This window comes from Vulpes vulpes, chromosome 13 (genome assembly GCF_048418805.1).
Source record: "Vulpes vulpes isolate BD-2025 chromosome 13, VulVul3, whole genome shotgun sequence".
Classification (NCBI taxonomy): Eukaryota; Metazoa; Chordata; class Mammalia; order Carnivora; family Canidae; genus Vulpes; species Vulpes vulpes.
In genome coordinates this window covers 87,056,170-87,077,506 of record NC_132792.1, presented here as the reverse complement: position 1 = coordinate 87,077,506, position 21,337 = coordinate 87,056,170, and the positions used below count along the sequence as shown (strand labels likewise).

At 41.0% G+C, this 21,337-nt stretch overlaps 1 long non-coding RNA gene across 1 annotated transcript in view; it reads left to right on the top strand.

The window, feature by feature from the left end:
- The first annotated feature begins 272 nt into the window (after positions 1-272).
- Positions 273-21,337, top strand: part of LOC140595214 (uncharacterized) — a 43,681-nt gene continuing 22,616 nt past the window's right edge. Inside the window, exon 1 of the long non-coding RNA XR_011996720.1 lies at positions 273-587. This is a non-coding gene — a long non-coding RNA (uncharacterized lncRNA). The remainder of the gene's footprint in view (positions 588-21,337) is intronic.

Here is a 21,337-nt window from a genome sequence, read left to right as displayed (position 1 = left end):
CGCCCCCGGGCGCTCGGGTCTCCAGGCCCCGCCCCGCCCCGCCCCGCCGGACCCGCTCCTCCGCTCCCCGACCCCGCCCTCTGCCCCCGGTGGACTCCGCCCCCTCCGCCCGACCGCCACGCCCCCGCACGGCCCGGCCCCGCCCCCGGGCGCTCGGGTCTCCAGGCCCCGCCCCGCCCCGCCCCGCCCCGCCCCGCCCCGCCCCGCCCCGCCCCGCCCCGCCCCGCCCCGCCCCGGCCGTCCGCACGTTGCCGCGCGCCTGCTCACCCGCCACTAACGGCCGGATGGGCCTGAGCGTCGACGCCTCCTGCGCCTGGGCGCGTCCTCGTCCTCGCCTCACCACGGCGGCCCCGGTGGCGTGGCTGTGAAGAGCCCTGCCTCGTGTTCTCGGCTCCGTGTGCTTGAAGAGAAGGAACGGGCGAAGGGGACACGAGGCTGCCGAGCCCCGCGGGCCCAGGATTCCTCCGGGAGCCCCGAGAAGCCATGCGTGGGGACGGGCCGGCGGCCGCGGCCTGGGCCCCGCCGTCGCGCACCCGGCGGGCCCTGCGACCCCTGCGACCCCTGCGACCCCTGCGAGCCGGCACCCGGTGAGCTGGAGGACCAGCCGCGGCGGGCGGGGCTCGCGGGGGCCTGATGCGCGTGCGCGCGCGCCCAGGGGAAGCGGGTGGCCACCGCAGCATCTGCCCCAGGCCCCTTGGATTGGTGCTGCGGCCTGCGCCGAACCCGGGGACGGGGTCACCGGGAGCTGGAGGGAAGGACTTCCACGTTTTGGGGGGTTGGTGGTGTTTTCCCGCCCTTCCCGCTTTAGAGCAATCTGCCCAGCATCCTTTCGGTGACCCCGCCTGCTGCCTGCTCCCCGCTCCCCGCTCCCCGGTGCCTCCCGGTGCCGGGCCTGGTACCTTTCATAGGCTTGTAGAGCACCTGCCTGAGGCCCTCGGGCTCCTGTACCAGAAATGCCAGAAACCGAGTGGCTTACAAGCAGCAGAAATTTCTCAGAGTTACAGGGGCTGGAAGTCCAAGAGGAGGTGTCAGGTGCTTAGTGACGCCCCAGTTCTAGACAGCCTCGCGTGGTGGAAGAGGGCAGGGGCCTGTTTTATAAGCACTTTGGTCTCTCGATGGGGGCTCCACCGTCGTGACTTAGTCACTTCCCAAAGGCCCCACCTCCTAATAACATCACTTTAGGGGAAGCTTTAAGGGTATGAATTTTGGAGGGTTACATTTGCACTCTTTCTTAGTGCTCTTCAAAGTTTGTGATTGTGATGTTTTTAGATTTCTTTTTAAAATATGATGTTTCCCTTATTCCACTCTCTACACACTGAATAGAAAATTTCATGAGAAGGGTGGCAAGTAATCTGTTTTGCCCACGAAGTTATCCCTCACATCTAACACAGTGACTGGCATGTGGTAGTTGCTCTGTAAATATTTATTGAATGTATGAATGCTGTCTTTAACACCTTGGAATTATAATAATGATTTTGTGACTGCTTTTTTCCCTGTTATTATCTAGGTACGATTCCTGAAAACCATTTATATAATAAAACTCTGGATTATGGATTATCTTCATTAGTGTGGCATAAAGGAAACTCTCCGATAGTTAACTTCTGTTCTAAACCATCCAGAGGAAACTTTGTCAGCTGTCCTTGAGAAACTAGGTTGCTTTTTCCAAAGGCCTTAGAACAATGTTCAGATTGCTCATACCCTGTTATTTATTAGGTGTGAAAGATCTCATAAAGGATTTTGACACACTGAGCCTTCCTACACTTTCCTGCTTGCTGCATAAACCATTATGGTAAAATGAGATTGTAGGTGTAAGACCTTCTAGAATTGAAAAATTCTAGAAGTCTAAACTCTATAAATTTAAAGAAATATTTTTGTTGTTACTCTTTTTCAGTAATTGATCCAGGCCCACTTCTCCACCTTATAGTTTGTTTACAGGTCACATTAGCCATAAAGACATGAAAATACTTTCCTTTGCTCTCCTTCCTATTAAACTTTGGTTTCTTCTTAAAAGTACTTGGAGGTGCAATTAGTGCTTTTAATTGTGCAGGAGCTAAGCTGTAATGTTTTATTTGCATCCTATATTAAGTGTAATACAATGCACATTTACTTTGTCTAGTTACCACTTGACAGCAAAAAAAAAAAAAAAAAAAAAAAAAAAATCCAAAGCAAAACAATTCATTTGTGGATTGGAATCTCTAGGTATAAAATGTACCATTCTTGACTAATTGAGACTTAGTATTTAAACAGTTGTAGCTTGAAATGTTTCTGTAGAATGCTGACCAATGTTCACCTGATAAAACCCATGGGAAACCTTTCTAATCAGGCATAAGTGTTGTATATTTCCTTGTTTACATAATATATACAGTATTTAAAGATTTTTCGGAAGCCACACAGAAGTCCATTTCATTATAACCTACTTTTTAAATGAATATGTGTATGATTTATACATAAGTATACAATATCATACTTAGTGTGGTAATTAAGAGCAAGGGAACAGGGAGAAGTATACAGATACAAAATCTCTATTCAAGTTTTAGTCTGTCATCAACCAGCTGTGTAAGTGCAAACTAGTTAACTTCTATAAATGTCTTAATCTAAGGCTGGGAGAGTGAAGGATGGCCAGGTGAAAGTGCTGCTGTCCTGGAGAAAAGGGGAGTGGGATCTGGGATCTGTATGGCCTAAAGGAGTTAGGACTGGGAGTTTGTTGGCAGTAGTGGAAGAGAATGAATAAGAACAAGTTAAAAAAAAAAATAAAGAACCAGTAGGAATTAGGATAAAGCTTGGGTAAAAAAACAGTTGACAGTATTTTCCTAACAGAGACAACTGTGGACAAGTACAAAGGGATTTATGTGGCTATTATTACTAAATATTTATAATTTGTAGTTGAAAAAAATAATTTGTAGTTGAAGAAATTATGGACAGTAGCTACAGTATGAGAATGATCATGGAGTAGCCTTGAGGAGATGGCCTTTCCTATCCCTTGGTGTCTGTCATCTTCTCCCTCATCCTCATACTAATCATGCTTCTGCCATATATTTGCCCTGAACATCTATGTCTTTTGAACATTTACTTAACAATATTTTTTAAAAAGATTTTATTTATTTGACAGAACAAGAGAGCACAAGCAGAGGGAGAGGGAGAAACGGGCTCCCCAGGAAGCAGGGAGTCCCTGACAAGAGGCTTGATCCCAGACCCCAGGATCATGACCAGGTGCCCCTCACTTAATGATTTTATCATAGTTTTCTTCTTCTAGATACTCTTTGACTTCTACATATCCAGAGTTTTCTTATATTTCTAAAGCCTCTTCTTCCATGTTTTTATTTTCATAAGACTTTCCTCCTTTAAGCATGGGCTGAGAAATTATAGCATCTGTGAGAGAACTGAGGTGTGAATTGATAAACTGGAGATGGCATCAGAGGTTCACAGTTTAGATTACTGTTTTGTCATAGAGGGATATACCTAGAGACTAGCCATATATAAGAGATGCACAGGGCAGGGTATGTGAGAAGGGGCTTGGAGCTTCCATGCCCTCTCCAGGCATGCCACTCTCTGCAACTCCACATGTTCACCAGTCCAGAAACTCCCTGATTTAAATGTTAATGTCATCCAAGAACACCCTCACGGAAACACCCAGAATAATGCTTGGCCAAATATCTGGGCAGACTATAGCCCAGTCAAATTGGCCTATAAAATTAATCATGAAAACTCTTGAGTGTTGTCAAATACTTTTCTGCACAAATTGAGATGACTGTGTGTTATTTTTCTCCCCTTCATTATGTTAATATGGTGTGTGTGATGATTGATTTTCTGATGTTGATCTGTCCTTGAATTCCTGGAATAAAGACTATTTGGTCATGTTATATAAACCTTTAATACATTGTTGAATCCAGTTTGTTAGTATTTTGTTGAGGATTGTTGCATCAGTATAGGTAAGGGTTATTGGTCTGTAGGTTTCTTTTTTTTTTAAGATTTTATTTATTCATGGGAGAGAGAGAGGGGGGGGGGGGCAGAGACACAGGCAGAGCAAGAAGCAGTCTTCACACAGGGGGGCCCAACGTGGGACTCGATCCCCGGACCCTGGGATCACACCCTGGGCCGAAGGCGGCGCTAAACCACTGAGCCACCCGGGCTGCCCAGTCCGTAGGTTTAATGTAGTATCTTTGTCTGACTTTTATATTAGGGTAATGCTGTCCTCTCGGATTTAAATAAGAAGTGTTCCCTCTTCTATTTAACTGTGTGGTTGGTCAGAGGAACAGTAGAAATACAAAAAACACAACAGGCACTGTACCGGACCTAATGATTCCTTGAAGAAGGAGTCATTTCAAATTTTTGCAATAAGATACATTGTATCAACTACTGTTCATTAAGAATCACTGCTTAAGATTGGGGAAAAGACCACCATTTAAAGATAAATGATAATGCATTTGGTGAGGAGTTCTTTGCAATGCAAGAGGTATCCTAAGGTAGGCTGTGATTGATTGCCAGTTGTGTGTGATCCAATAATTCAGAAGTAAAAGAGAAGTGAGGAAGAATTCACAGAAGAGGAAGAATCCATATTTCATATGCAGAGATATGGCAGGCATAACTATAGATGGAAAAGTAGAACAGGCAAGACTAATGAAGGGGGAATGAGCCAAGACCTATTCGTGGACAGTGAAGAACCTATTTGGGCTAGGACAGGGTTCAGGAAGGTAGGGAGTTTGAGATGGTCCTCTACAGTCTGTAGGGGACAGGAACTCTTAGGGTGGAATTTATCTTATAGAGCTGCTTGAGAAGCTAGAGGAGGTGTGTGCTATGGTCAAGGAGTATTTTACCAGTGCAGAGTGGCTGAACAAGACTGACATCAAGGTTGTAGGACAGATGAAGTCAGGAGGGCATGGTTTGGTATGTTTTATTATCATAGTGCCGGTGCCTTTTATATGGTTGGTGCTCAATATTTATTGAATGAATGAATGAAAAAGAAACTGGCAAATGGAAATAAACTTGAAAATGCAAAGAATGTTTGAGGAAAGAGCAGTAGTACTGAGTGACTGACTAGTTGGATGTGATTGTCAAGATTATCTTTACATTTCTATCAATGTGAGAGTTTCTAACCTATTGAGAGAATGATAGTGGTACCAGTAGCAATTGGGAAATCTAAAGGTGAAGCCAATTAGGTGCGCTAGAGTGGGGGAAGACCTGGGCCTGTTTAGATGAGGTGAGTTTGAGGCGCTTGAGTGACATATCTAAGGGGAAATGTCTGGTATACAGTAGGAACTGGGTTTTGAAGAAAAACCGTTGTGAATATTGAATGTGAATTCAATGTGAATATTTTTGAATCTTTCAGAATGCTTTGCAGTTTATTATATTTTAAACCTGAGGTATAGATCAGCTCTAACTTCAAAGCAAGAAACAGAAAAAAACAAAGTCAATGTTGGAAATTGGAGGAGCATCCACATTTAGGTGATTGGAAGTGAAATATATTGAAATTTATGTGTGAAAAACATATACCCAATGACTGAAGAGTGTTAAGCTACAGCAAAAATAGAATTTTAGTATTTAAAGACCATTCTATACATGATTAAAAACATACAGTGTTAAGAATGATAGTGATTGATGATTCAAAATGACTGAAATGAGTTCCCATTTATTGATGATCAGACTGGTAAGAGGAAAAAAATACCTCAAATCAAGAACCAAATTTTAGGGGTGCCTGGGTAGCTCATTTGGTTAAGTGTCCCAGCTCTTGATTTTGGCTCAGGTCATGATCTCAGGGTCATGAGATCGAGTCCCACATCCAGCTCCACACTGAGCATTCAGCCTGCTTAAGATTCTCTCTCTCTCTCTCTCTCTCTCCCCCTACCTACCTGCCTCTCCCTTCTCTTTCTCTTTCCCTCTCCCTCTTCCTTCCCTCACCTAAAAAAAAATAAATAAAAGAACCATATTTTATTTTCCCGTAGGAAAGTACCCACATAGCAATAAATATTCTCTTACTCAGACTTGTATTCATCTCCATCCCAACTCCACTCCTTCCAAAATTCTCAGGATTCATTACCTGGCATATTCTCCTGGTTTCTGCATGGGCCTATTAAGCAAGTGTAAGAAGAATTATATTTATTTTAAAAATTTCCTTCCAGAGTGTTTTGAGTCAAATCACACAAGCCTTTTATCTGTCTTTACCTGCTGTTTGTATAGGTTTAAAATGACTATCCTGAGGCTTAGCCATGTACTCAATCAATTAAAAATTCATTTTATTTGGAGAAATCTGCAACACATGGAGATTAGTAGTTAATACTTTCAATTAGATGGCAGCACCAATCATAAAATACCTCACTTAATGAAGAACTCTGAAGCTCCCAGTTCCTTGGTCAGTCATGTCATATGGAAGCATTCCCTAGAAGACTATTCACACTCTACTGTGCACAGTGTTATCAGCATGCTTTGAGGTATCACTTTCAAATGCCCAAGTGGAATTTAACTTGGGCCTGTTGTTAATAGCTATGGGAATAAAGAGAGGATTTGGGAATGTCACCTTTTTCTTTTTTTTAAACTACACTTTATAATTTTTTATTTAACATATAGTGTTATATTAGTTTCTGGTGTGCAGTATAATGATTCACCAATTCTATATGTTAACCAGTGCTTATTGAGAGAAGTGTACTCTTGGGGACTCTGGGTGGCTCAGTTGGTTAAACATCTGCCTTTGGCTCAGATCATGATCTCAGGGTCCTGGGTTCAAGCCCCATGTCAGGCTCCCTGCTCAGTGGGGCATCTGCTTCCCCCCTCCCTCTCTCCCTCTGTTGCATGTGCTCTCAAATAAATAAAAAAATTTTTAAAAGATAAATGTACTCTTAAGAGTATACTTTATCTATGTCACTCATCTCCCATCCAGCTACCCTCTGGCGGCCACCAGTCTGTTCTCTGTATTTAAGAGTCTGTTTTTTGGTTTGTCTCTTTCTTCATTTGTTTCCTTTCTTAAATTCCACATATGAGTGAAATCATATGATATTTGTCTTCCTCTCTCTGACTTCTTTAGAATAGTACCCTCTAGATCCACTTATGATTTCACAAATGGCAGGATCTCATTCTTTGTGGCTGAGTGATATTCTGTTGTATATATGTATACACTACATCTTCCTTATCCATTCTTCCATCAGTAGACACTTAGGTTGCCTCCATAACTTGGCTATTGTAAATAATTGGTGCAGTAAACATTGGAGTGCATGTATCTTTATGAATTAGTGTTTTTGCATTCTTTGAATAAATGCCCAGTAGCAAAATTGTTGGATTACATGGTAGTTGTAATTTTATTTTTTGAGGAACCTCCATAATGTTTTTCCCAGTGACTGCACCAATTTACATTCCTAACAACAGTGCACAATGATTCCTTTACTCCACATCCTTACCAACACTTGTTACTTCTTGTGTTCTTTATTGTAACTATTCTGATAGGTGTAAGGTGATATCTCATTGTGGTTTTGATTTGCATTTTCCTAATGATTAGTGATATTAAATATCTTCATATGTCTGTTGACCATCTGTATGTCTATTCAGGTCCTTTGCCCATTTTTTAATCAGATTGTTTGATTTTGGTGTTGAGTTAAGTTCTTTATTTAAGATATTAACCCCCTTAGCACATATATCATTTGCAAATATCTTCCACCATTCAGTAGGTTGCCTTTCCATTTTGTTGATGGTTTCCTTCACTGTGAAAAAGCTTTTAATTTGGAGGGTAGTCCCAATAGTTTAATTTTGCTTGTGTTTCCCTTGCCTAAGGAGACATATCTGGAAAAATGTTTCTATGGCCAGTGTCAAAAGAATTATTGCCTAAGTTCTCTTCTAGTTTTATGGTGTCCAGTCTTATATTGAGCCTTTAATCCATGTTGAGCTTATTTTTATATGACATATGAAACTTGTCCAGTTTCATTTCTTTGCACTATGTAGCTATCCAGTTTTCCCAACACTATTTGTTAAAGAGACTGTCCTTTCTCAACTATATGTTCTTGCTTCCTTTGTTGTGGATTACTTGATCATGTAAGGATGGATTTATCTCTATGGTCTCTATGCTGTTCCATTGATCTATGTGTCTATTTTTGTGCCAGTACTTTACTGTTTTCATTCCTACAGCTTTGTAGTATATCTTGAAATTTGGGATCATGATGCCTCCAGCTTTACTCTGATTCATCAAGATTGCTATTCAAGGTCTTTTGTGGTTATCTAAAAATTTTGAGATTATTCTAGTTCCTTGAAAAATGTTGGCATTTTTATAGGAATTGCATTAAATCTGTAGACTACTTTGGGCAGTATAGGAATTTTAACAGTATTGGTCCTTCTAATCCATAAGCATGGAATGTAGTTCCATTTGTTTTGTGTTGTCTTCAATTTCATCAGTGTTTTATACTTTTCAGAGTATATGTCTTTCACCTCCTTGGCTGAGTTTATTCCTGAATATTTTATTATTTTTGGTATAAGTACAAATGAGATTGTTTTCCTGATTTCTTTTTCTGTTACTTATTAGTGTAAAGAAATGCAAAGATTTCTGTATCCTGATTTTGTATCCTGTGAAGTTCATTTATCAATTCTAGTAGTTTTTTGGTGGAGTCATTTAGGGTTTTCTGGATATAGTATCATGACATCTGCAAATACTGACAGTTTAATTTCTTCCTTATGAACTTGGAAGTCTTTTATTTGCTTTCTTGACTGATTTCTGTGCTGATGGTTTCCATTACTGGACTGAAAAAAAGTGTTGATAGTGGATATCCTTGTCTTGTTTTTGATCTTAGGGAAACAGCTCTCAGTGTTTTACCATTGCTTATGATGTTAGCTGTGGGTTTTTCATATATGGCTTTTATTATGTTAAGATATGTTACCTCTAAACCCACTTTGTGGAGGAGTGTTTTTATCATAAATGTATGTTATACTTTGTCAAGTGTTTTTTCTGCATCTATTGAGATCATCATATGATGTTTATCCTCTCGTTGATGTGATTGATTTGCAGATATTGATCATGGTGGATGTTTTTTTATGTATTGTTGGATTTTTTTGGTGAATATTTTGTTGAGGATTTTTGCATCTATATTTATCAGAGATATTAGCCTGTAGTTTCCCTTTTTTTGATAGTATTATTGTCTGATTTTGGCATCAGGGCAATGCTGGCCTTGTAGAATAAATTTGGGAGCATTCCTTCCTCTCCCATTTTATAGAATAGTTTGAGGACAATAGGTAGTAACTCTTCTTTAAATGTTTGGTATAATTCACTTGTGAACTCATCTGATTTTGGACTTTGGTTTATTGGGAGTTTTTTCATTACTGATTCAATTTTCATTGCTAGTAATCGATCTTTTCAAAGTTTTCTATTATTCAGTATTAGATTATATGTTTCTAGGAATTCATTCATTTCTTTTTGGGTGGTCCAATTTGTTGACATACAATTTTTCGTAACATTATCTTATAATCCTTTCTGTAAAGTCAGTTATTTCCCCTCCATTTATGATTTTGAGTTCTCTCTCTTTCTCTTTTATGGGCCTGGCTTATCAATTTTGTTGATCTTTTCAGAGAATCAGTTCCTGGTTTCATTACTCTGTTTTGTTTTTAGTCTTACTTATTTCTGTTCCAATATTATTTTCTTCTTGCTATTACATTTGAGCTACATTTGTTCTTTTTCTAGCTATTTTAGGTATAAGGTTAGTTTTTTATTTGAGATTTTTCTTCTTGAGGTAGGACTGTACTGCTATAATTTTCCCTCCTACAACATTTTGCTGTATTTCAAAGATTTTGGACCATTGTGTTTACTTTTTCATTTGTCTCCATGAATTTTTTATTTCCTGTTTGATTTCTGCAACTCTAGATCTAGATGTCTCATTCCTTCCTCAGATTAGGAACTTTTTAGCTATTATTTCTTTAAATAAATTTTCTGCCCCCTTCTCTCTTCATTCTTCTTCTGGGATTCCTATAATGTGAATGGTGTTACTCTTGATGATGTCCCCAAGTTCCCTTAACCTATTCTCATTTTTTATTTTTCTTTTCTGTTCAGATTGATTGCTTTTCATTACTTTGTACTCCAGATCTCAAATCCATTCTTCTGCCTTCTCTATTTATTGCATCTAGTTGATTTTTTATTTCATGTATTGAAGTATTCATCTCTGACTTGTTCTTTTTTATATTTTCTATTTCTTTGTTGAAGATCTCACTGATATCTTCCACTCAAGTCCAGTGATATATTAATGACCATTATTTTGAATTTTTTATCAGGCATATTGTTTATTTCCATTTCCTTTAGCTCTTTTGCTCAGCTTTTGTCCTGTTCTTTTATTGGGTCATAGTCTTATGTCTCCTCATTTGCTAACTCTCTGTGTTTGTTTTTGTTTATTAGGAAAGTCATTTATGTCTCCTGATCTTGAAAGTTGCAGCCTTGTGAATAATAGGTTCTATGGTGCCCTTACAGTACAATGCCCCTTGTTCACCTGAACCATGTGCTTTAGGGGTGTCCCCAAGTGGGTTGTTGTGCCCTGTTTTGGTTGATCCATGTTTGCCTTCAGTCTAGTTGGTTCCAATGGCCCACTTTGGCTATTGGGGGCACACTGACCAGGGTTTGGTCCCTGTGCTGTTAATGGGCCAGCCTGGGACTGCCTTGGGCTTATAGTCCAGCATTATGAGTGGTCAGACCAGATACTTGCCCTCAGCCTGTTTTCCAAGGCTGCAGTTGCACTGACCTATGGGGAGGTCCCCCCTGCATTGTTCTCTGAGAGGCTTTTGTTGGTGGGCAAGATGGCAGTCAACCAGATTCCTACTTCCTAGTTTGGGACTGATGGGTAGGGCACTCTTTTTGTGTGGCCAGCTCTAAGGTTCTGCTGCACATGACTGTGGGTGCACTGGTGCGTGGTTATTTTTTCCCCTCTTCAGGGCAGTAGTTGCTTTGGAGTGGCACTGGCCCCTGCTGGGTTGCTGCCAAGGTGTGCCAGGACAGGTGTAGCTTTGGAGGAATGGCTGCCAAGTGAGCGGGGTTAGATGAGGTGGATATGTAGGTAAATGCAGGGGCAGGGCCCCTGGAACTAGTAAGATAGGTGGAGGGAGTTTGTGCTAATTCCCAGAAGTGTCCTGCTATCTATATCTAGGCCAAGAGAGAAATGGTGTCCATCAGTACTTTTGTTCGTGGAATAGTTTTCTAAAGATCCCTGCACCTCCAGTGCACATTCTGAGATCATTAAAGCAGTCTCCTCCCTAGATACCCCTGGCACTTTTCAAACTGCGCTTCTATATTGTGTGTCTCAGTGGAGTTAACTGTTATGCTCTTTGGGTAGGGCTCAGTTTCTCATAGCCCTCCAGCTCTTCCAGAGCTAAGCCCGTTGATTTTTAAAGTGATAATTAAGCCCTGCTGATTGTAAAAACCCTCAAAGATAGGCCCCACTGATTTTCAAAACCAAATGTTATGCGGACTCATCTTCCCAGTGCCAGTCCCCCATGCCTAGGGTACCTGGTATGGAGTCTCATCCTCTCACTTCTCCATGTATGTGGTATCCCTCTTGCTTGTGGATAGTTTTACCTTAGATTTGATTCCCAACTGTGTCTCTGCCCCTTCTCCCCTTTGCAGTGTGATCTCCTCTCTCTGATTAGAGAAAGTTTGGAAAGTTCTGCCAAGTTTTGGGTCATTTTCAGAGTTAGTTTTGCAGCTATGTATGGTGTCTTTGTGTGTCCGTGGGACTAGGTGAGCTCAGGATCCTCCTACTCCCCCATCTTCCCAGAACCTGTGAGAACTTATTATAAATCTGGAGGAGGTATCCCTGGGTGGCTCAGTGGTTAAGTGTCTGCCTTTGGCTCAGGTCATGATCCCAGGATTCTGGGATCACGTCCCAATTAGGCTCCCTTCCAGGGACCCTGCTTTTCCCTCTGCCTATGTCTCTGCCTTTCTCTCTGTGTCTCTCATGAATAAATTAATAAAATTAAAAAAAACTGGAAGAAAACTATGGTCATGGGAAAGGGATGCAGTCATTCGAGTTGCTCCTTCAATATAAAGGTAGCTTTGTGATGGTTGGAGAATCTTCAGAAAGAGCAAAGAAAGGTGTAGAAGGGCAGCTGTCCAGCTACTAGGCTTCTCGAGGAGCTTGGAAGGGCAGCTGCATCACTGAACTTCAGGGTGATTTTCATATTCATTCCACATCAGTAATCCTGATCCAAAATAATCAATTAAGAAATTCATTTCTTAATTATTTTTATAGCAATATTGAGACATATTAAGTAGAACTTAACACCAGATAGTTAAGGTGATAGTTTAGTTATTACAAATAACTAAATCTTGACTGGCAAACATTTGTCAGAAAAGTTCTGGAAAAATGCCTGTGTTGGAGGAGAGGTCAAACTAAATGACTTCTAAAATTCTTCATAAGGGATACCTGGGTGGCGCAGCGGTTTGGCGCCTGCCTTTGGCCCAGGGCGCGATCCTGGAGACCCGGGATCAAGTCCCACGTCGGGCTCCCGGTGCATGGAGCCTGCTTCTCCCTCTGCCTGTGTCTCTGCCTCTCTCTCTCTCTCTCTGTGACTATCATAAAAAAAAATAATAATAATAAAAAATAAAATTCTTCATAATTCTAGCATATTGTGAAGTACTTGCTGGATATATACATTTATTAGATTCACGGCACTCATGAGACAATTTGTGTTCTTTTTTGTTGTTTTTTGGGTATAGTTCACACACTGTTATAGTACTTTGAGGTGTACAATATAGGGATTCAATAAGTTTGTATGTTATACTACACTTATTACAAGTGTAGCTATACCATCTGTTACTGTATAACTCTATTCCAATGCCATTAACTGTATTCCCTTTTCCATACCTTTTATTCTTACGACTTGTTCATTCCCTAATTGGAAGCCTGTGTCTCCCACTCACTCCCCTTCATCCATTTTGCCCATCCTCTCTTTACTCTGACAGCCATCAGTTCTCTGTGTCTATAGGTCTGATAATGCTTTTTTGTTTGGTTTTTTTCTTCATTTCTTTTATTTCTTAGATTTCACATTTAAGTGAAAAACATATCTGTCTGGCTTATTTCACTTAGCATAATACTCTCCAAGTCTATCCATGTTGTCATAGATGGCAAGATTGCATCCTTTGTTATGGAAGAGTAATATTCCATTGTGTATGTATACATCTTTCGTATCCATTCTCCTATCGGTGGACACTAAGGTTGCTTACATGTCTTGGCTATTGTAAATAATGCTGTAATAAACATATGGGTACATATATCTTATGAATTAGTTTTTTTGTTTTCTTTAGATAAATGCCTGGTAGTGGAATGACTGGATCATATGGTAATTCTATTTAGTTTTTTGAGGAAACTCTGTACTGTTTTCCACAGTGGCCGCACCAGATTACATTCCTACTGATAGTGCATGAGGGTTCCTTTTCCTCCACATCCTTGCCAACACATGTTATTTCTTGTGTTTCTGATTATAGCCACACTCACAGGTATAAAGTGATGTCTCATTGTGGTTTTGATATGCTTTCCCTGATGATTAGCAGCGTTGAGCATCTTTTAATTTGTCTGTTGGCCATCTGTATGCCTTCTTTGGAAAAATGCCTATTCAGATCTTCTGCCCATTTTAATTGAATTATTTGGGGTTTTTTTGGGGGGCTTTTTTGGCTTACAGAAGGTCTTTATCTATTTTGGACACTAACCCCTTTATTGGATGTACCATTCAACAAATATCTTCTTCCATTCAGTAGGTTGTCTTTTTTGTTTTGTTGATGGCTTCCTTTGCTTTGCAAAAGCTTTTTATTTTGGTGTAGTCTCAATAGTTTAATTTTGCTTGTATTTCCCTTGCCTATTTCTATGGCTGATTTCAAAGGAATTACTGCCTGTGTTCCCTTCTAGGGGTTTTATGATTTCAGGTCTCACATTTAGTTTTTTAATCCATTGGAAGTTTATTTTTCTATATGGTGTAAGAAACTGGTCCAGTTTCATTCTTTTGCATGTTGCTTCTCTGTTGCTACTTGTAAAATTCTCCCTTTATCTTTAACCTTTGACATTTTAATTATTATGCATCTTCAAGTTAGTTTTCTGCTCATTTCTCTCTCTTCTTCTTCTGGAACCCCTTTAAGGTAAATGTACACTTACTGCTGTCCAAAAGAGCCCTTAACCTATCCTCATTTTTTAAAATGCTGTTTCCCTTCTGCCATTCAGCCGGGGTGCTTTCTAATACGCTGTCTTCCAGATTGCTGATCTGTTCTTCTGCATCTGTTAATCTGTTGATTCCCTATAATGTATTTTTCATTTCAGTTATTTCAGTTCTGATTTCTTCTTTTTTTATATTTTCTCTTTTTTAAGTTCTTCCACTCTTTTGTCTAGTCCAATGAGAATCTTTAAGATCATTATTTTAAACTCTTTTTTCAGGCATATTGTTTATCTGTTTCATTTAGTTATTTTTCTAAATTTGTGTCTTATTCTTTCATTGGGAGCATATTCTTCTGTCTCCATTTTGTTTGACTTTCTATATTTGTTTCTGTGAGTTAAGCTGAAGAGCTACTTCTTCTAAAAATGAAAGAATCATCTTGTATATGGTTGTCCCTTATGTAGATTGTATATGCCTGGTGACTTTGGATGTCTTAACTAGAGCTATGGCTTGTGTGTGCTAGGAATTGTGTGGCAGTTGGTGCTAGGGCTGTCTTTGTGGTATAGCCTGAACTGACATGGCATAGGCTGTAGTGGTCCTGAGGGTCTCTGTGTAGAAGGCACCCTGGAAGGACAGCTGTAGTTAAAGTGGGTACAAGTCCAAGGGTCCTGGGTGTCAGTGTGCAGAGGACACCTTGGTAGGACAGGTATAGTTGAAGTAGTTGCAGGCAGGGGGATCCTAAAGTTTCCATAAAGAGGGAACCCTTGCAGGAAAGCTAAAGCTGAAGTGGATTCAGCCAGGAGGCTGCATAGCTCTCTGTGAAGAGGGCACCCTAGCAAGATAGCTAAAACTGAAGTCATCATAGGCTGATGTGTCCATGGGCTCTCTGTGATAAAAGGTATTCTGGCAGGACAGCTGCATCTGAAAGTGGGTACATGTTGGGCTGTCCCAAGGCTCTGGATACAAGGGGGCACCTTGGCAGGATAGCTAAAGCTGAAGTAGGTGTAAGCCAGGATGTTTTGGGGCTCTCCACACTGAGGCTGCCCTTGCAGGGCAGTGGGAGCTGAGGCTGGTTGTAGGCTGGAAAGTACCAGGGCTCTCTCCATGCACTGGGCACCCTGACAGAGTAGCTACAACTGAAGTGGGTACAAGTATGGACTGGGAAGTACCTGGGGCTCTCTGTGCAGAGGGCACCTTGGCAGGATAGCAGAACTAAAGCAGATGCGAGTTGGGATGTTCCAGGACTCCCCACCCAGAGAATGTTGTAGCAGAGCAGCTGGAGCCGAGGCTGAGTGTGGGCCAGGGGATACTGGGGTATTCTGCATGGGGACTGACCTGGCTGGATAGTTGTAGCTGAAGTGAGTGTGAAGTGGTGGTGTCCCTGGGCTCTATGTATAGAGGGTTCCCTAGCAGCGCAGCTAAAGCTGAGGTGGGTGTGAACCAGGGTGTCCTGGGGTGCCAAGTGCCTTTTAGGAGTTGCTCAAACAGGGCAGTTGGAACTGAGGTGGATACAGGCTAGAGGTTCCTGAGGCATTCCACATAGGGGGCACTTTGGTGGGGTGGCTGGACCCAGAGCATACATCAGCTGGGAGGTCGCAGAGCACTCTGTGCCAGGGGTGCCCTACCCTAACAAGCCATCTGAAGCCGGAGTGGCATGGGTCTGTAGAGTTCCAGGGCACTTTGCTCCTGTGTCACACTGGCATGACCACAGGAGCTATAGTGAGTGCTGACACAGGGGCTTCCCCTGTGTGTACTGTTCCGGGGCTGCCTTGGTGTGGGATGGGTGGGATTGGGGTAGGGATCTGGTGCTCACTGAGGCAGAAGGCCAGCTCTGGCATCCTGCAGCAGTCAACCCTCTCAAGGTAGAGGGGGAGTGTAAACCATGGTGCTTGCCAGCTCCTCCAATGTAGAGTTCCAGCAGCTTCTCTGCCATTTGGCAGAGTTCTAGGGGTGGATCTTTTATATACTAGTTGTTCTTTTTAAATTGTGGGTTTTTTTTCTGTGCCCCAGGGTAGATGAATCTGCTCAGGGACCCTCAGTGCCATTCTTCCCCACTGCAGTTCACATCTTTGTTGGGGGTGGAGGGTTCCCTTTGTTACCTTGTCTTTGTCTCTCTTGCTTTTCTCTATTTTTTGTTGTACAGAAGTTAAGTCAGTCTTCAGTTCTTCTTCAGGAGGAATTGCTCTATAAATAGCTATAGATTTGGTGTCTCTGTGCAGGAGGTGAGTTCAGGTTCTTCTATGTTGCCATCTTGGACCGGAACTTAGATTCATTTTGGTTTTAATTTGCATATACCTAATGACTAATGACATTGAGCATCTTTTGAAGTTGAACATGTTGGCCATTCATATTTCTTTTTAATTTTTTTATTGGAGTTGAGTTTGCCAACATATAGCATAACACCCAGTGCTCATCCCGCCAAGTGCCCCCACTCAGTGCCCATCACCCCATCACCTCCACCCCCCACCCACCTCCCCTTCCACTACCCCTTGTTAATTTCCCAGAGTTAGGTGTCTCTCATGTTTTGTCACCCTCACTTGATATTTTCACTCATTTTCTCTTCTTTCCCTTTATTCCCTTTCACTAATTTTTATATTCTCCAAATGAATGAGACCATATAATGTTTGTCCTTTTCCGATTGACTTATTTCACTCAGCATAATACCCTCCAGGTCCATCCACGTCGAAGCAAATGGTGGGTATTTGTTGTTTCTAATGGCTGAGTAATATTCTATTGTATACATAGACCACATATTCTTTATCCATTCACTTTCGATGGACACCGAGGCTCCTTCCACAGTTTGGTATTGTGGACATTGCTGCTAGAAACATCGGGGTGCAGGTGTCCCGGCGTTTCATTGCATCTGCATCTTTGGGGTAAATCCCCAACAGTGCAATTGCTGGGTCGTAGGACAGGTCTATTTTTAACTCTTTGAGGAACCTCCACACAGTTTTCCAGAGTGGCTGCACCAGTTCACATTCCCACCAACAGTGCAAGAGGGTTCCCCTTTCTCCACATCCTCTCCCACATTTGTTGTTTCCTGTCTTGTTAATTTTCACCATTCTCACTAGTGTGAGGTGGGATTGTGGTTTTGTGGTTTTGATTTGTATTTCCCTGATGGCCAGTGATGTGGAGCATTTTCTCATGTGCTTGTTGGCCATGTGTATGTCTTCCTCTGTGAAATTTCTGTTCATGTCTTTTGCCCATTTCATGGTTGGATTGTTTGTTTCTTTGATGTTGAGTTTAATAGGTTCTTTATATATCTTGGATACTAGCCCTTTATCTGATAGGTCACTTGCAAATATCTTCTCCCATTCTGTAAGTTGTCTTGTGATTTTGTTGACTGTTTCTTTTGCTGTGCAGAAGCTTTTTATCTTGATGAAGTCCCAATAATTCATTTTTGCTTTTGTTTCTCTTGCCTTCATGGATGTATCTTGCAAGAAGTTGCTGTGGCCAAGTTCAAAAAGGGTGTTGCCTGTGTTCTCCTCTAGGATTTTGATGGAATCTTGTCTTGCATTTAGATCTTTCATCCATTTTGAGTTTATCTTTGTGTCTGGTGTAAGAGAATGGTCTAGTTTCATTCGTCTGCATGTGGATGTCCAATTTTCCCAGCACCATTTATTGAAGAGACTGTCCTTTTTCCAGTGGATAGTCTTTCCTGCTTTGTCGAATATTAGTTGACCATAAAGATGAGCATCTACTTCTGGATTCTCTGTTCTGTTCCATTGATCTATGTGTCTGTTTTTGTGCCAGTACCACACTGTCTTGACGACCACAGCTTTGTAGTACAACCTGCAATCTGGCATTGTGATGCTCCCAGCTCTGTTTTCTTTTTTGAATATTCCCCCTGGCTATTCGGGGTCTTTTCTGATTCTATACAAATCTTAAGATGATTTGTTCCAACTCTTTGAAGAAAGTCCATGGGATTTTGATAGGGATTGCATTAAATGTGTAACTTGCCCTGGGTAACATTGACATTTTCACAATATTAATTCTTCGAATGCATGAGCATGGAATATTTTTCCATCTGTGTCTTCCTCAATTTCTTTCAGAAGTGTTCTGAATTTTTTTGGGTATAGATCCTTTACCTCTTCGGTTAGGTTTATTCCTAGGTATCTTAGGCTTTTTGGTGCAATTGTGAATGGGATTGACTCCTTAATTTCTCTTTCTTCAGTCTCATTGTTAGTGTATAGAAATGCCACTGACTTCTGGGCATTGATTTTGTATCCTCCCACACTGCTGAATTGCTGTATGAGTTCTAGCAATCTTGGGGTGGAGTCTTTTGGGTTTTCTATGTACAGTATCATGTCATCTGCAAAGAGGGAGAGTTTGACTTCTTTGCCAGTTTGAATGCCTTTTATTTCTTTTTGTTGTCTGATTGCTGAGGCTAGGACTTCTAGTACTATGTTGAATAGCAGTGGTGAGAGTGGACATCCATGTCTTGTTCCTGATCTTAGGGGAAAGGCTCCCAGTGTTTCCCCATTGAGAATGATATTTGCTGTGGGCTTTTCATAGATGGCTTTTAAGATGCTGAGGAAGGTTCCCTCTATCCCAACACTCTGAAGAGTTTTGATCAGGAATGGATGCTGTATTTTGTCAAATGCTTTCTCTGCATCTATTGAGAGGATCATTTGGTTCTTGTTTTTTCTCTTTCTGATATATATGATCAACCACATTGATGATTTACGAGTGTTGAATCAGCCTTGCATCCCGGGGATAAATCCCACTTGGTCATGGTGAATAATCCTTCTTAATGTATTGTTGGATCCTATTGGCTAGTATCTTGTTGAAAATTTTTGCATCTGTGTTCATCAGGGATATTGGTCTATAATTCTCCTTTTTGGTGGGGTCTTTGTCTGGTTTTGGAATTAAGGTGATGCTGGCCTCATAGAACGAGTTGGGAGGATTCCATCTTTCTATCTTTCCGAACAGCTTTAATAGAATAGGTATGATTTCTTCTTTAAACGTTTGATAGAATTCCCCTGGGAAGCCATCCGCCCCTGGAATTTTGTGTCTTGGGAGGTTTTTGATGACTGCTTCAATTTCTTCCCTGGTTATTGGCCTGTTCAGGTTTTCAATTTCTTCCTGTTTCAGTTTTGGAAGTTTGTGGTTTTCCAGAAATGCGTCCATTTCTTCTAGATTGCCTAATTTATTGGTGTATAGCTGCTCAAAATAAGTTTTTAAAATCATTTGTGTTTCCTTGGTATTGGTGGTGATCTCCTTTCTCATTCATGATTTTATTAATTTGAGTCTTTTCTCTCTTCTTTTTAATAAGGGTGGCTAATGGTTTATCTATCTTATTAATTCTTTCAACGAACCAACTCCTGGTTTTGTTGATCCGTTCCACAGTTCTTCTGGTCTCTATTTCATTGAGTTCTGCTCGAATCTTTATTAACTCTCTTCTTCTGCTGGGTGTAGGATTTATTTGCTGATTTTTCTCCAGCTCCTTTAGGTGCAAGGTTAGCTTTTGTATTTGAGTTCTTTCCAGTTTTTGGATGGATGCTTGTATTGCGATGTATTTCCCCCTCAGGACTGCTTTTGTTGCATCCCAAAGATTTTGAACGGTTGTATCTTCATTCTCATTAGTTTCCATGAATCTTTTTATTTCTTCTCTAATTTCTTGGCTGACCCTTTCATCTTTTAGCAGGATGGTCCTTAAACTCCACGTGTTTGAAACCCTTCCAAACTTCTTCTTGTGATTTAGTTCTAGTTTCAAAGAATTATGGTCTGAAAATATGCAGGGGACAATCCCAATCTTTTGGTATCGGTTAAGACCTGATTTGTGACCCAGTATGTGGTCTATTCTGGAGAAGGTTCTATGTGCACTTGAGAAGAATGTGTATTCATTTGTGTTTGGATATAAAGTTCTGTAAATATCTGTGAAATCCATCTGGTCCAGTGTATCATTTAGAGCTCTTGTTTCTTTGAAGATGTTGTGCTTAGAAGATCTGTCGATTATAGAAAGTGCTGTGTTCAAGTCACCAAGTATAAGTGTATTATTATCTAAGTATGTCTTAACTTTGGTTATTAATTGATTGATATACTTGGCAGCTCCCACATTTGGGGCATAAGTATTAATGATTATTAGGTCCTCTTGTTGGATAGATCCTTTAAGTATGATATAGTGTCCCTCTTCATCTCTTACTGCAGTCTTTGGGATAAACTTTAATTTATCTGATATAAGGATGGCTACCCCTGCTTTCTTTTGAGGACCATTTGAATGGTAAATGGTTCTCCAACCTTTTATTTTCAGGCTGTAGGTGTCCTTAGGTCTAAAATGAGTCTCTTGTAGACAGCAAATAAATGGGGCTTGCTTTTTTTTGGCAGGGGGGAGGGCTTGCTTTTTTATCTAGTCTGAAACCCTGCTCCTTTTGATGGGGTCATTAAGCTCATTCACGTTGAGAGTTACTATTGAAAGATACGAATTTAGTGTTATCATGATACCTATTCAGTCCCTGTTTTTGCAGATTGTTTCCTTGGACTTCCTCTTTCTTTTACAGAGTCCCCCTTAATATTTCTTGCAGAGCTGGTTTGGTCGTCACATATTCTTTCAGTTTACCTGTCTTGGAAACTCTTTATATCTCCTTCTATTCTGAATGAGAGCCTTGCTGGATAAAGTATTCTTGGCTGCATGTTCTTCTCATTTAGGACCCTGAATATATCCTTCCAGCCCCTTCTGGCCTGCCAGGTCTCTGTGGAGAGGTCTGCTGTTAGCCTAATACTTCTCCCAATAAAGGTTAGGGATTTCTTGTCTCTTGCTGCTTTAAGGATCTTCTCTTTATCTTTGGAATTTGCAAGTTTCGCTATTAAATGTCGAAGTATTGAGCAGTTTTTATTGATTTTAGGGGGTGGGGATATCTCTATCTCCTGGATCTGAATGCCTATTTCCCTTAAGTTAGGAAAGTTCTAAGCTATGAATTGTTCAAAATCATATTCTGGACCTCTGTCCCTTTCAGCGCCCTGGGGAACCCCAATTAATTAAACATAGATTTTTCCTTCTGAGGCTGTCATTTATTTCCCTTAACCTATCCTCATGATCTTTTCATTGTTTATCTCTTTTTTCTTCAGTTTCTCTCCTTGCCATCAACTTGTCTTCTGTGTCACTCACTGATTCTTCTACCTCGTTAACCCTCGTTGTTAGGACCTCCAATTTGGATTGCATCTCATTTAATTTTAAATTTTGGCCTGATTAGATCTAAATTCTGCAGTCAGGAAGTCTCTTGAATCCTTTATGCTTTTTTTCTAGAGCCAC